We start from the raw sequence: 13,523 nt of genomic DNA, 5'->3' as shown, positions 1-13,523 counted from the left end.
TGGAAGTCAGAAGACAACTATTAAGGGATAATTCTTTCCATCCACCATGTGGGTTCTGGGGTTCAAATTTAAATGCTGGGCTTGCCAGGTAAGCTGAGCTGTATTGGCACTTCCAGCAATTAAATTCTTTAATATGGACATATATGGAAATTTAAACATGACAGGTGACGCGCCCACCCAATGAAAAGTAATGGGCGGTGCAATCAGTTCAACTGGGATAAAGCAATCTAAGTGGAAAGTAAAACTGTGCTAACTCACTCTGCATGAGCTCAAGCATCCTTTACAACAAGGAAGTGGAAAATGCCATATAATTCTCTCTTTTAGTTTTACAGCAGTGACAGAAACTATAAATTGTCAAGCCACTAAGTATTTAAGAATGAGGCCCTGGAGTAGAGCACTTGTCTAGCATATGTGAGGCCCTGGGTTTGACTCCCAACACTGCCCCTATCCCAAAACATAAGAACTTTATGAGGAAAATGTAAAGCTTCCACGGAAGACCTAAAGATTTAACCAAAGGATAGAAACCTCGTTTGATACACAGGTGTTAGTTTATAAACTCCAAGTGCTGTGGAATCAGATGGTCCTCTCCCCCAAGCTTTGATGGGCACAAGCGGTGCTCGCTTAGCTCTAGGAGATAAATGTCTGGTGTGCCGAGGGCACCTTGTCACTTGCCCTTCCAAGGATCTCACGTGTCTCCAGTGATGTCCAGTTCCCCTGCAGACCACACCTGCCTGTGGCCTGTGATCTCTCCTCTTGCTGTTCCTAATGGCAACCCTTTCTTCTTCCTCTCCTAAGGTGCTTATCATGTGAGAACACACCACACCCAAGCAACTCTTTGCAAACGCTGTCCCTCTGCAGCCCTTTCTCCTGCTCCTGTTTGGATGATGGAGTGAAAGACCACGTCCTTCAAGAAACGCTCCAGAATCTTATCGCAGTGGGTTACCTATGCTTACTTCCACATAGGGCCTTCTCACCTTCACACTCCCACATACTCTCTTTACCCATTTCTACATCTTGTACTCCTCCCTAAACTTTAACTTCCTTGGGAAGAGTGGATCTAATGTATTAGGGTGTTTCTAGGGCTCTTCCTAGGGCCAGGCACAATGCTGCTGTTCTATAGCTGATGAGTGACTGAATGGCACAACATCAGGGTCCTGGTGCTTGAATTGAAATCCCAGTTACTGCGTTTGATTCACGTGACAAAGCACAAAAATGTTTCTCTTCCATGTTTCTTCATCTGTGAAATGAGGCTGAAGAAGAGAGCCTGCTGCACGGCATTGTCCTGAAGACTCAGAGTGCCTACACCAAGTGCCTAACTTGGTGTAGAGATTATGGTAAGCGGTGCTGAAATATTACTTACAATTGCAGATAAATCATTTAGTCATGTATCCATCTATGTATCACACACACACACATACACACACATACACACACACACACACACCTTAAACGTTTTCATCTAGTGTTTTTTCTGTGCCAGGTTTTGGGTTGGGTACCGGAGCCATGGATGTAAACTAGACAAAAGTTGTCCTTATTGTGGGTAGGCCCCAGGAGGACAAGAGCAGGTATCCAGGAAGGGTGGTGTTCAGAGGGTCTTGGCTCAGGGCTGGTAGACAGGGACTCCTGACTGGGGACACACTCCTCTTCTCTCTGAACTCATCAGGAACAAAGCCAGTTAAGGGCGGGGACCCATGTCAATATGGGCAGAGCTGGAACGCTCTGTCAGCCTTCATTGACAGAGGAGCCTTCGGTTTTTCATTGACCAATGCTGCATTTCATTGAGCAGAAGCTTCCTGTTAAATCAAAACAGATGAGGTTTTAAAAATAATTCTAATTGATTCCATCCCAGGAGTGCAAATCAGTAGCCCTTGGGCTCAGCTAAGATGGGAGAGCTGTGTGCAGGTGGATCCATGCACTCCTGAATGTGAGCATGTGCTAGTGCAGGTGTGTGTGTGTGTGTGTGTGTGTGTGTGTGTGTGTACAGATAGTCATCCTGTTCAATGACCAGACTCTGACACTGCACTTGTCCCAGTCCTCCAGACTTTCCCTAGGGGACCCGTTCATTTTCATGATGCCCTCATTAGAATTATTTCAGAATGAAAGCTGGGTCTGAGGACCAAAAGGCTTAGCATCCAAGGAAGCCCTAAGTGGTAGAGCTGGGCTCCATTGCCACATGTCCTCACTGTGAAGCCTCAGTTTCCAGCAGTTCAAATTGGGAACAAGGCCACAGGGCAGAGTCACAGAGACCCTCTAATCATCAGGCAAGTGACCTAAGAAGCTTCAACAAATAAGAGCAATGATAGATGTCACCCGGTGAACAAAGCACAAGCCCAGTGTCACCAGTGATGGATATTAAACTCTCACACTATTTAAATGAGATAAGTATTCTTTTTGGGTTTGAATGAAGGAAGTGAGATTATCCACGTGTGTCACTAATAAAAAATGAATATTTTCTACTGCTTGTTTCTTTAGAGATATTCACATATTATATGCACACAACATAGGCAGGGGAAGTGGCAGTGGTGGTCTTGCCTCAGGAGACTGGATTTAGGTCTTGAGTAGTGAGCTGAGAGCACGTCCATCCATCTGTCCCTCTGTCCAACCATCCATCCATCCATCCACCCATTTGTTCCCTTAACTTTTGCCCTACGAACAACCTTGTTTTATGATGCTGGACAGGATATCAGAGCAGACAAGAAAAGTCATCTCTGTGCTCCCTACCAGAGGTCAGCATTATGCCCTGGATAGAAGGAAAGCTCTGGTGGGCGGGACAGTAACTATCATGGCAGTGGAATTAGGGGAAGCGAGTCTTTTCCAAGCTAAAAGCACTGTTCACATTATAGTCTCCAGAGGAGTGTTCCAAGTAGAGGGGCAAGAAAAGGTTCTGGGGCTGGGGCAACCTTGGCGAATGTGGAATCTGGAAGGAAGCTGAAGGTGATTACTGCATGTGGGAGATGAGAGATGAGGTCTGTGGAGCTGGTGCCTGGGCTAGCAAGGCCTTCAAGACTGGCATAGAAATTAGATTCTCTTCCATTACAGTGGAGTTGGTGGAAGGTGTCAGACAGTGTGAATTGATCTGATCTATATCATAAAGCTTGCGCTAGCTACAGGGTGGAGAATGTTGCAGGAGGAGCTGGGACAAAATGCAGAGCAAGCTGCTGGGGTGACGACAGAGTCTAGGAGAAGGTTGGTGCAGTCTGAATTAAAATATCAGTGGAGGGGAATGGAGGGGTGGATAGATTTAGGGATTTTTTTTTTTTTTTAATTTAGAAACAGTGCTTTTTAATGCACTAAAAGAGAGGCATGAGAGACAGGGGTTGAAAGATAAAAAGCTAGGATTCAGAATACGAGGAAGGAGTGTGGTGTGGTGTGGTGTGGTGTGGTGTGGTATGGTGTATGTGTGTGTTGGGGTGCTAAATCTCGAGGTGGAGGATATGGCAGACACTAATAAGATGCCTATGTTAACACATGCAGAGTTCACACCTGTGGTTTTGGACTTCAGAATCAATGACATGAGAGAAGATGGAGAGCCAGAGATGAGCTGAGGGCATTTAAAGCAGTGTAGGGCACAAGATAAAAATAAGCCAATACTCGGTGTGTATCTGGGTCACTTACAGGTCTTTTCAAAACTTTGAAGTCCAAAGTCCATGTCCAGGTGGATTTTTTTTAAATGGCGGCCACAGGGAAAGCAGCAGGACTCTAGGGAGACTGGTGTTGAGCCCTTCTCTCTCTCCTGATTTTTTTTTTAACTTTAGTGACTGCTGTCCTCCACACAATTGACCAATAATGCTGTTGCGTTAGAAAACTTTTCCTGAGGAGATGCTATACACACATCCCCATGTACTCACTCCAGATAGGGATCCCACGACAGACCAGAGTACAGAAACCACCAAAGCCCACAACCTGGTGAACCAATGAGAAACGAGATTTTTTGTTTTCCAAGACAGGGTTTCTCTGTACAATCCTGGCCATCCTGTCCTGGGACTCATTCTGTAGATCAGGCTTTCTCCGAACTCAGAGATCCACCTGCCTTTGCCTCCTGGATGCTGGGATTAAAGGTGTGCACCACTGTCACTCAGTGAACCAGTGAGTGTATTGGGGTTATTTCCAGTTGCAGAAATGGTTCAAAGACAGCCTCATTACTGAGGCCTATCCCAGCATGGGTAACAGTTCACAAAATCTGGGAAACCTGGAGCACACTGCACAGCTTTGAGATAGCTGAACAGGTTGGGGAGTGTCCTTTACAACTGACTCTGGTCTAAACCTCTTCAGGCAGCTCCGTTGGTTTCTGCTTCTCCCAGGCAACTGGTCTGGTCTCAGAGTCTTCTGCCTAGATTGCCTGAAGAGTCTTCTTTGCAGCTTGGCTCTGCTTACTCTGGAAGGTAGTGCAGGTGGAGCTAGTGAATCTGGTTGGTCTCAGGGACTTCCTGAACCTATTTTCAGTTGTTTGCCTTCCTGCTTAAGGGGCTTCTGCATAGGCTGGAATGTTTCAGTCCTGGGAGGAAACTGTTACAGAACAATTGCTCATCACAGAAGAGTGTGTGATGGTTAACACTGATTATCAACTTGATTTGTTCTACAGGCGACCAGCCTCTGGGAACACCCAGGAAGGATTATCTAGATCAGGTTTAGTCTCCGGTCAGGTCTGTGGCTGATTCTCTAGATTAGGTTAATAGAGGTGAGAAGAATCACCCTGGATGTGGGTGGCACCCTTGCACCTGCTGGGGTTACCAGCTGTGTAAAAAGAGGGAAAAATAGCTGAGTAGAGTCATTCCCTTTGCTTTGCTTCCTGACTTCAAATGCAGTGTGACCAGTGTCCTAACACTCCTGTTACCATGGTTTCCCTGTAACGATGGGCTGTAACTGCAAACTGTGAGCCAAAACAAATCTTTCCTTTTTTTTTTTTCAATTTTTCTTTATTAGTATATTTTAATCACAGCAACTTAAAAAAGTAGCTGCAGGCCAGGAGGTGTTTTGGGGCAAGTGTGCTTTGGGATGTCTTTGGGGAAGGAACAAGATAGTTCAGCACATTTGATGTTCTCGTCCCAAATATTTTTCTCCCTTTTGGAAGACCATACTCACGGGAGATACCAACATCCATAAGTCACCTCCTGGAAAGACTCTGGTACCAGGGTCTCCCAGCTGTGAACCCGCTCCTAGCTGCAGGACGAGGTGCTCATTTGATTACTCAGGATGGGTATGAGGTGGTCGTGAGTAGCCCAATGCCTCCTGTTCCTAGGGATCACGCTGCTTACAGAGGTCAACTGTCTGCTCTACCCGACACCCGTCTTCACACGGGAATGCCAAACCTCCAGCCCGGGGCCTTCTTTTCTTTCCTCTATTGTCTTTCTCCCTAGAGATGTGAATGAACTATCCAGAGGGACATACCTAGAATTTCTGTTGTCCTGTGCCTGCTGTGGGCAGGAAAGGCTCTGGGGAGCTGAAACTTATCACATGAGAATCAGTCAGGAACAAATGCGAGAGACTGTGAAGTGTAGACCGGGATCATTTCTGCGGTTGGGTAGGCTAAGTAGGAGACTGCTCCATGTGGATGGAAACAACCCCTCCCATCTGGGCCCCAAGGCCCCTCACCCCTGCTGTAGAGTAAGCATCTCCACCAGGGACTCCAAGTCAACACAGACCCAGCTAAGTCCTGTTCTTTCCCAAGCTACCGCTCATAGCAATAACAGGGATGTTCCTTCAGCCTCTTCCGAGAGTGAAAGTGCAACGAGGGCAGCAAGGATGCCAACTCTGCTCACTTCCCAAGTTGGGTGCTATAAAAAGCTAACGTAGATACGGGCTATGAAGGAGACTGGAAGGTGGACCGGCTGTGCAGGCTCTCAAGTAGCACTGGTCTGTGGAACAAATTGAAGCTGTTAGGTCTCCTCAGGACACCCGGAACCGCTCAGTTCGCTTCCAGCCCCACTGGGTCTGGTCCTTACAAATGGTTCCAGGGTTTCTGAGAAGCCTGGGCGGTCTACTAGCCTGGTTGCCCCAAATTCCAGCCGCAAGTTAGAAACCCAGGGAGCTGAAGGCATAGGCCATTTACATGGGGAAACTGTAAAGGGGAAAGATAAACGTTGGAAAATTAGCCACTGACCCGCGGGCTGAGCAGCGGGACAGGGAAATCCGAGCCGAGCTCATGGAAAATCTATAACCAGAGCAGGCCGAGCTGCACCATCCCAGAAAAGCAGATGGGGGCAGCCATAAAACGTGACCCCTCCAAGTCAGCCAGGCCAAGCTCTGCGCTATTTTTAGATAGCAGTATTATTTTAAAGCATTCCTTCTCCTTTATACGTTGCCCTTTGCCCTCGTGTGCAGATGGGCCATGGGCCTAGCTCCCCCAGATTCTACCTCCCCACTGTGGAACAGGGTTATCTCTCTCTCCTTGTCAACCAGTATCCTTACTTGGCTCAAGGAGAGAGCACTCTTTGTTAGAACAAACTAGAACTCTGAGAACATGATTTCACCTTCACTTTTTACCCTTGATAGACCCAGAAAGACCAAGCTGTGGAAGGCGCATTTTCTCAGGATCCCCTACAAAAGGAGGTGCGGGCGGAGAAGGGGAGAGCCATCTTCAATCAACCAGTGATAGCCCCAGGCCAGTGTGGGCTGGGGAGGATGGAGGTGCCAGACGAGAGCCTGAAAAGGGAACAAGGGCTCCCAAGAGGAGAAAGTAGGAGCCAGTGTGTTACAGTCCAGAGAGGAGCTTGCATGCAAATACCATCAGGAGATAAACTGCACTGTGGGAAGCGGGCGGAGGTGCCAGAAGGACCTTCGCTATTGCCAGTGCAGCTGGAGGCAGCTCTTATTCTGCCTGAGGGGTCTTAAGTAGACCAATGGCTGCAGTATGTGACCAAGGTTCGCACCCAATTTTCTTCTGTGCTCCACAGACAGTCCAGTACCCACGCTCCTCCTGTTCTAAGCATCGCATCCTCTAGAGAAAGACAAGACCTTAAAGGTCATCTAGCGCCACTCTTCTTCATTGGCTGAGAAATAAAGAGCCACAGAAGTGCTGAGAAGGACCCTATCCTGCTGGCACTTATCTCGAAAAGCCCGAGTTCCAGCAGGGAGAGGCAGGAGAGACCATCCTGGTGGCCCAGTCACTTGTCTTCGTATTCAGCTTCCTGAGGGACCTTTTGCATTCTGTTTCCTCTCATTGGTTTTAAGGGTATGTTGCTAGTAAACCAGTCAAAACTTAGGTCTCTTATGGGCTGGGGTGTGTGTGTTTGGAAATGGGTTCTGAAATTATGTAATAAGGGTAGGGAGAATGATTTTCTTTTTTTCTTGTTTTTTTTTTTCTCTCGAGTTTGTCTTTTGAGAGTAATGACTTGTCTGTGCCTGGCAAACTCAGGAGACGGAGGCCAGCAAGGGCCTGTTGTGGAAAGGTGAGAGGCAAACTGAGGAGAGTCCAGGACAGGAAGGAGAGAGACCTGCACAGGTGGGGTGGACAAGGGGAAGACTGTGACACGGGAGCAGAACTCTGCAGCAATGCGGGAATACCTGGTCTAGGGCGCTGCAGACAGGTGTGAGGACTGTGGGCCCCTCCAGAAACCCAGCGCTCTTACCACTATGAACCTGGACTGGGAGGTGGCTGTTGGTCCCTGTAGATCATGAACTATCCGAATCTTGCAAAGGCCTGATGAAAAAAAAAAAAAAAAGTCATGTTTTGGTCATCATTGTCATTCCACCAGGACAACGGTATTCGACTTTTGACTTGCTGTGATACAAGACCTGACATAAACAACTGGATGGTGGCAGAAGATTGACTCTAGCTTACGGTTTCATTGCCTTTGGCCCACAGTTCTTGCTTTTACTGATCTGGACCCTGGCAAAGCCGGTACCTTGGCGGGGATTGGGGTGGAGTAGCAGGAGCACTCAGGCCCCTCACAACATGGTAGACAGGGACAGAGACAAAGAAGGACCCAGAATAAAATACTGCCCCCACAAGGACATAGCCCCAGTGACTGGCTTCTCCGGTGAGCCCACCTCCTGAGCTCCCTGGCTGGGATCCAATTCTTTAATTCTTTATGGTAATAATAATCAAGCTTGGTCCCGCACCTGGGATCAATCCCAGCAAAAGAGCCTGGCCTCAGTCCCCAAGGCTCTCAGGGGCCTCCTGGTTCCAAAGCCAGTCCTGTGGATTCCTGTGGATTCTGCCTAGGCAGTTTACTCCCGTCTCCCCTGAGGAGAACCAGTAGACGGAGTCCCTGCCCCACATGGAGGCCCCTACCGGGGAAGAGATAATTTTGGCCTCTGTGTGGTAACTGATTGACAGCTACGTGATTACTAAGTGAAGGAGAAAGTTCTGGAAGGCAGAGGCCATGACACCAGGGAGGCAGCTGCAGCCACAAAAAGAGCAGGCTGTGGGTGAGTGTGCTCACATTTCTCAGTGCCTCCTTGTCTAGGAACTTGATAAGCACAGCATGGCATCCATCCTAGGACGGGCTTGCTGCCCTCATGCCAGGTTTATCAGGGAGCCAGAGGCTCAGGCGGGGTAAATAGCTGCTTCAGGGGCACACAGCTTGGAAGCAGCCAGTGTGAACTAGGTAGTCCGACTTCAGATTCATGTTCGTAAACGTGTGCAAATTCCCTGGAAGAATTTTCTGGAACTAAGTGGCAGGTGAGGACTATCCCAGTCTTCCTGGGGGGGCGTTATCGGCCTGTGGGAGGAGAGGCAGCAGTATTGGGTATCTAGCACAAAGCTTGTGTAAGTCACTCCTGCTTCTGGGAAACCTCAGGATGCAATGAGCAGGGCTCTCTGCCACCTCCCCAGGCCTCATCCCACGTCCCTGTGCTCTCCCCCTTTCTGCAGCCCACCTGTCTCAGACCACTGAGCTCTGCCTTCGAGGAGCTCTTGGCTCTGCGCATCTCCCCCGCCTCCCTCCTTCCCTGCTGCCACTTCCTGGATTCAGAGCCTTCTAGTAGGTCTTCCCCTTTAGTTCATTCCCACTGTCCGCTTCTGCACGGCTGCTAGAGGACCCTTTGCAGCCCCCGGCGCATGCCAGGTGACTTTTTTTTTCCAGTGTCCTCTCCTCAACCTTTAACATTCCACCCAAGAGCAATGCCACTTCCAGAGAGATCTTCTTGTCTCACTTTTAAGAGTCACCCGGGGCACTTGATAAAAAGACAGATCCCCAGCACCTGGCCAAGAATCTTGCTTCATAAGCTTCCAGAGGAAAAAGTAGTTTTCCTCAATGAAATACCACTGAGTAGCTTACCCACACATAAGGATAGGCCTGGGCCCAGCAGTAGATGGCAAACACAGTGCAAACTCAGTGGTATTTTTTTGTAGACTTTTTGTTTCATATGCTTTGTTTGGGCATTTTTTTTTTTTTTGTCTTACTGATCTTTTGTTTGTATGTTCGTTATGTTTCCCATTATTTTTTACGAGTTTTGTTTCTGTGTCTGTGTGTTTCTTTTGTACCCCCATTTGCTTCCGAGAGGAGGGCATAGAGTTGGGTGGGTGAGGAAGTGGAGCAGATCTGAGAGAAATTTGGTGAAGGGAAACTGCGATCAAAAAATGTTATATGAAACTTTTTCTTTCTTTCTTTCTTTCTTTCTTTCTTTCTTTCTTTCTTTCTTTCTTTCTTTCTTCCTTCCTTCCTTCCTTCCTTTCTTTTTTTTACAATTTATTCATTTTATATCCTGATTGTAGCCCCCTCCCTCAACTCCCTCTGGTCCCACCCTCCCTCCCTCTTCCCCATTATTCCCATTCCCCTAGTCCACTGAAAGGGGGAATTCTCTCCTGCCATCTGCCCCATAGCTTATCAAGTCTCATCAGGATTGCTTGGATCCTCTTCCTCTGTGGCCTGGCGAAGCTGCATCTCCAGGGGGAAATGATCAAAGAGCAGGCAACCAAGTTCATGACAGAGGCAGCCCCTGTTCTCCTTACTTGGGGACCCACATATCGCTGCCTGTTGGCTACATATGAGCAGGGGGTTTAGGTCCCCTCCATGCATGGTCCTTGATTGGTGCATCAGTTTCTGCAGGACCCCCTGGGCTTAGTTTTTTAGCTTTGTTGGTCTCCTTGTGGAGCTCCCGTCCTCTCTGTGTCTTTCTGTCTCCCTCCCCTCATCTTCCATAAGACTCCCTGTGCTCTGCTCAAAGTTTGGCTGTGAGTCTCAGCATCTGCTTCTATCCCCTGTTGGGTGGAGCCTTTTAGAGGACCGTCTATAGTAGGCTCCCACCCTGATCCTTCTCTTCCACCGCTCTAGTGTCTATCCTGTTTGTTATTCTAAATGACATTTAAGCATCCTCCTTAGGGTCCTCCTTGTTGTTTAGCTTCTTCAGGCCTGTAGATTTTAGTATCGTTTTTCAACTACATAAACATATTAAAAACAGCAACGATGTCAAAGAATCTCTGTCTTGGGCTATGGAGTAGGTGGGAATCTGGACTTTTAACATTGTCACAGGTGAGCCTGATAATCAAGAAAGCTTGTTGTCTTCTGGTCTACAAGATAAAATCTAGGCTGCTCAGGCAGGCCCATAAGATCTTCGAGAGAGCAGTCCCAGCTCACTGGGCCATGATGGCACCCTTAGAGCCAACTCTATTTCTTTAAGCTAGTCTGCTGCCTACAGCCTGACCTGTCCACATAGTATCCAGCCATTTGCCTCCGTTTCTGCTGGCTCCATCATTGTGGTGTCCTGTTTCCTCCTTTTATTCTCCTTCCCTATTGCTGCTGCTGCTGCTGACACAGTCTCATCTAGATTGGAGCCCTCATAGCCATGGCTTGCTTAGACTTGTATAATCCCAGAGCTGTAGGAAACCTGGGGGTCTCACTAACCAACATCTTTATTTGACAAACATTGCCAGAGAGAAGAATAGACTTACTCAGGGTTCTGTGGCAAAGCCAGAGTATGCAGATCTGAGTGGGAACATTCTTACTTAGGTCAGTGAACTTTCAGACTTCCCTTTCAAGGGAGTATATCTAGAAAAATCTATTCATGAAAGTACAGAGCTGACAGTGGGATTTCTTTGGTGGCTTTTCCAAGTGGTCTTGAGTCCCACTGTTGGCTGCTGGGTGATGGTGATCACACTCCTTCTGTTGTTCATAGAGCACAGGAGACTGGATGGAGGTGGCCAGGAAGCATAGTCATAGCCCTTGCCATCATCATAATCATCATGGCCGTCTAGTGACGTCCATAAGAGATGCCTTACTGAGCGCCAGCCTGTAAGTGAATGGATATTTAGTCCTCATTGCAACTCCACAGGGTATGAGCTCTTCCTTGTGCCCTAAGTCAGGGCCAGCACAGAGAACCCTGGAGCAGGGTGGTCTTTTTGCAGGTGAAGGCTGAACAGTTGGGATTAAGGATGGGAGGTGAGGTGGGTGTTTCTGGTAATGAGAACAGCTTGTCAGTCTGGAAAGAGGAGTGGATGTTTGGTAGGGGGAACAGGGAAAAGGGATAACGACCAGCTCAGCTTGTGGTTTGTCTCTGTGGCATATAAGCAGCTCCATCAGGAAGAACTTGTAGAGGCTTTGAACTTGGCAATGGGAACTAGGGACCCTAGTGAGTCTGGATTCTTACTTCAAAGGCTGTGAAACGGTGGCTTCCTAGGGCGTGCTCAGGGACAGTCTTCTGCCGGCACCTTTTCCCCTGTAGCCAGCAGGAGTAAGTCCCCTCTTGTTGAGAGGTACAGGAGGGCATGTACCTGCTGTGGTAGAACATGAGGCTGTGTGAATGCATGACTTGCTGTGCACACATGCTGTAAACAGAGAGGGTGTGAAGTTCTCGTGTGGGGGCACATGTGTTTCCAAAGGACATGCTGCATACTCAACTGCATCTCATCAGGGGAAGGTTCAAGTGTGGGTGGTGTGCTCGGGGCTGTGATGTGGGGCTATCCCGTGCACATGGGCTGCCCTCAGCTGGTGTTAAACACTCTTTGGATTGCTCACTAGGTAAACATTCAATAATGTAATTTGGAAATTCTGTCCCCAGGGTCCCGCTGTGTGGCCAGGCAGCTGGCGGGTGGTGGTGGGATTAAGATATTAGTGTATTAATGCCATATCAAAGCCCAGCACCCTCGTCCATGAGAGTGTCTGCTGACAGCCCTGAGCGCCCAGAGCTTGGGGGCCCTGCAGCCCCCACTGCATCTCTCTGAATCACAAGAAGCCTTGTGTGTGGAGCTTGCTCTGAGAGCTGCATGGCCTCCAGACATGAGCTCATGCCTATAGGTCCCTTCAGGAAAAGGTGGGTGGCCTGCCCAGCACCAGGCTTCATCCCTACCACAGGAGCCAGCTTGTAGGGAGTAGAAGCAGGTTTGGGAGTCTGAACTGGTCTTTTGACCTGGTCAAAGTAGGTTGTTATGTTGGTTGGATGACAAATGACCAAACTCTCTTGCCAGGAACTTTCTTAAATTTTTCAATCACGTGGGTCAAATTTCATTTGCCTTTTTTTATTCCTATTGCCTAGCAGTGTGTGGTATACAGCTAGTACACAATTATTTTGCTTTGGATGCGCAAACTAATAGCACAGGCAGAGAGACTGGTCTAAAGTCAGGAAGCCAATAAAATAAGAATTGAATTTTGGTTCAATTCTGTCTGGTGACCCTTATGCCTGGGGACAAAAACTCACAAGCAGCTTGCAGTTCTTTTGAAATCTTCTAGCTTTCATTGTGGACTGTGTGGGCCTGCAAATGGTGGTTGGGTCTGGAAGGCTTAGAATATTAGTTTGGATCCTGAAGGGTGGTTTACTGCTGTAGGACTGACCAGCAATGGCCAAGACCAGGGGCAGGGCTGGGAGGAAGGAAAACACATGGCTCGGGTATACTGATGAGCTGTCTAAAGCCAAGGGAAGAAAAGGAGTGTCCCTCAGAAAATCGTTGCTGAAGTTGGAGGGGGGACTGGGCCCAGCAGAGAGAGCCTGCAACTTTGTGAATGCCACAAGGGCCTTTCTTGTAAGAGTGGGAGGCTGCCTTCTGTTCATCAGCTCAAAGTAGAGACGCCTGTCTGCAGCAGGCTACCTAGAATCGTCCAGTGCTGTCAGGAGTCACTGCTAGCCAGAGATGATGTGGTCATGCCGGGAGTAAGAACTTCCTTTGATGCAGTCTGCTGTGGTTTGATGAAAACTCCTCCTAACTTGGTTTCCGGTTAGACATTTTGGGCAACTTTAGGTCATGCAGCCTTCCTGTAGGAAGTTCATTAGTGGAGGCAGATTGTATAGTTTTGCTGTACTTCTAGTTCATTCTCTCTGTTTCACGCTAGGCCCCTGAAGATGTGAGCTCAGAATTTCCTGCTTCTGCTGCCATGCCTCCCGCTGGCTGCTGTGCCTTCCTGCCCTCATCAATGCCCATCCCTCTGGAATTGTAAGGAAAATAAACTCTTTCTTTTACAAGTTCCTTCTGGTCATGGTGTTTTGTCACAGCCACAGAAAAGTAACTAATACAGGGAGCTGATACTAGAGAGCAGGCAGTTATGAAGAATGTGACCGTGATGGTTTTGGGAGAAATGTAGAAGACTTTGTAGCTTTGGGTTAGAAAAGCAATTGAATGATGTCAGCAGAGCTTAAAGGGCTGTTATAAT

General features: G+C 48.2%; 1 long non-coding RNA gene across 3 annotated transcripts in view; it reads left to right on the top strand.

Moving 5' to 3' along the window:
- LOC132646869 (uncharacterized) overlaps positions 1 to 13,317 on the top strand; it is a 93,025-nt gene extending 79,708 nt beyond the window's left edge. For all 3 annotated transcript variants that reach the window (XR_009585209.1, XR_009585210.1, XR_009585208.1), the window contains 3 exons: positions 796 to 934; positions 1,250 to 1,334; positions 13,206 to 13,317. This is a non-coding gene — a long non-coding RNA (uncharacterized LOC132646869). The remainder of the gene's footprint in view (positions 1 to 795; positions 935 to 1,249; positions 1,335 to 13,205) is intronic.
- The last annotated feature ends 206 nt before the right edge of the window (positions 13,318 to 13,523 follow it).

Source organism: Meriones unguiculatus, chromosome 12 (genome assembly GCF_030254825.1).
Source record: "Meriones unguiculatus strain TT.TT164.6M chromosome 12, Bangor_MerUng_6.1, whole genome shotgun sequence".
Classification (NCBI taxonomy): Eukaryota; Metazoa; Chordata; class Mammalia; order Rodentia; family Muridae; genus Meriones; species Meriones unguiculatus.
This window is presented reverse-complemented; position numbering and strand designations above follow the sequence as displayed.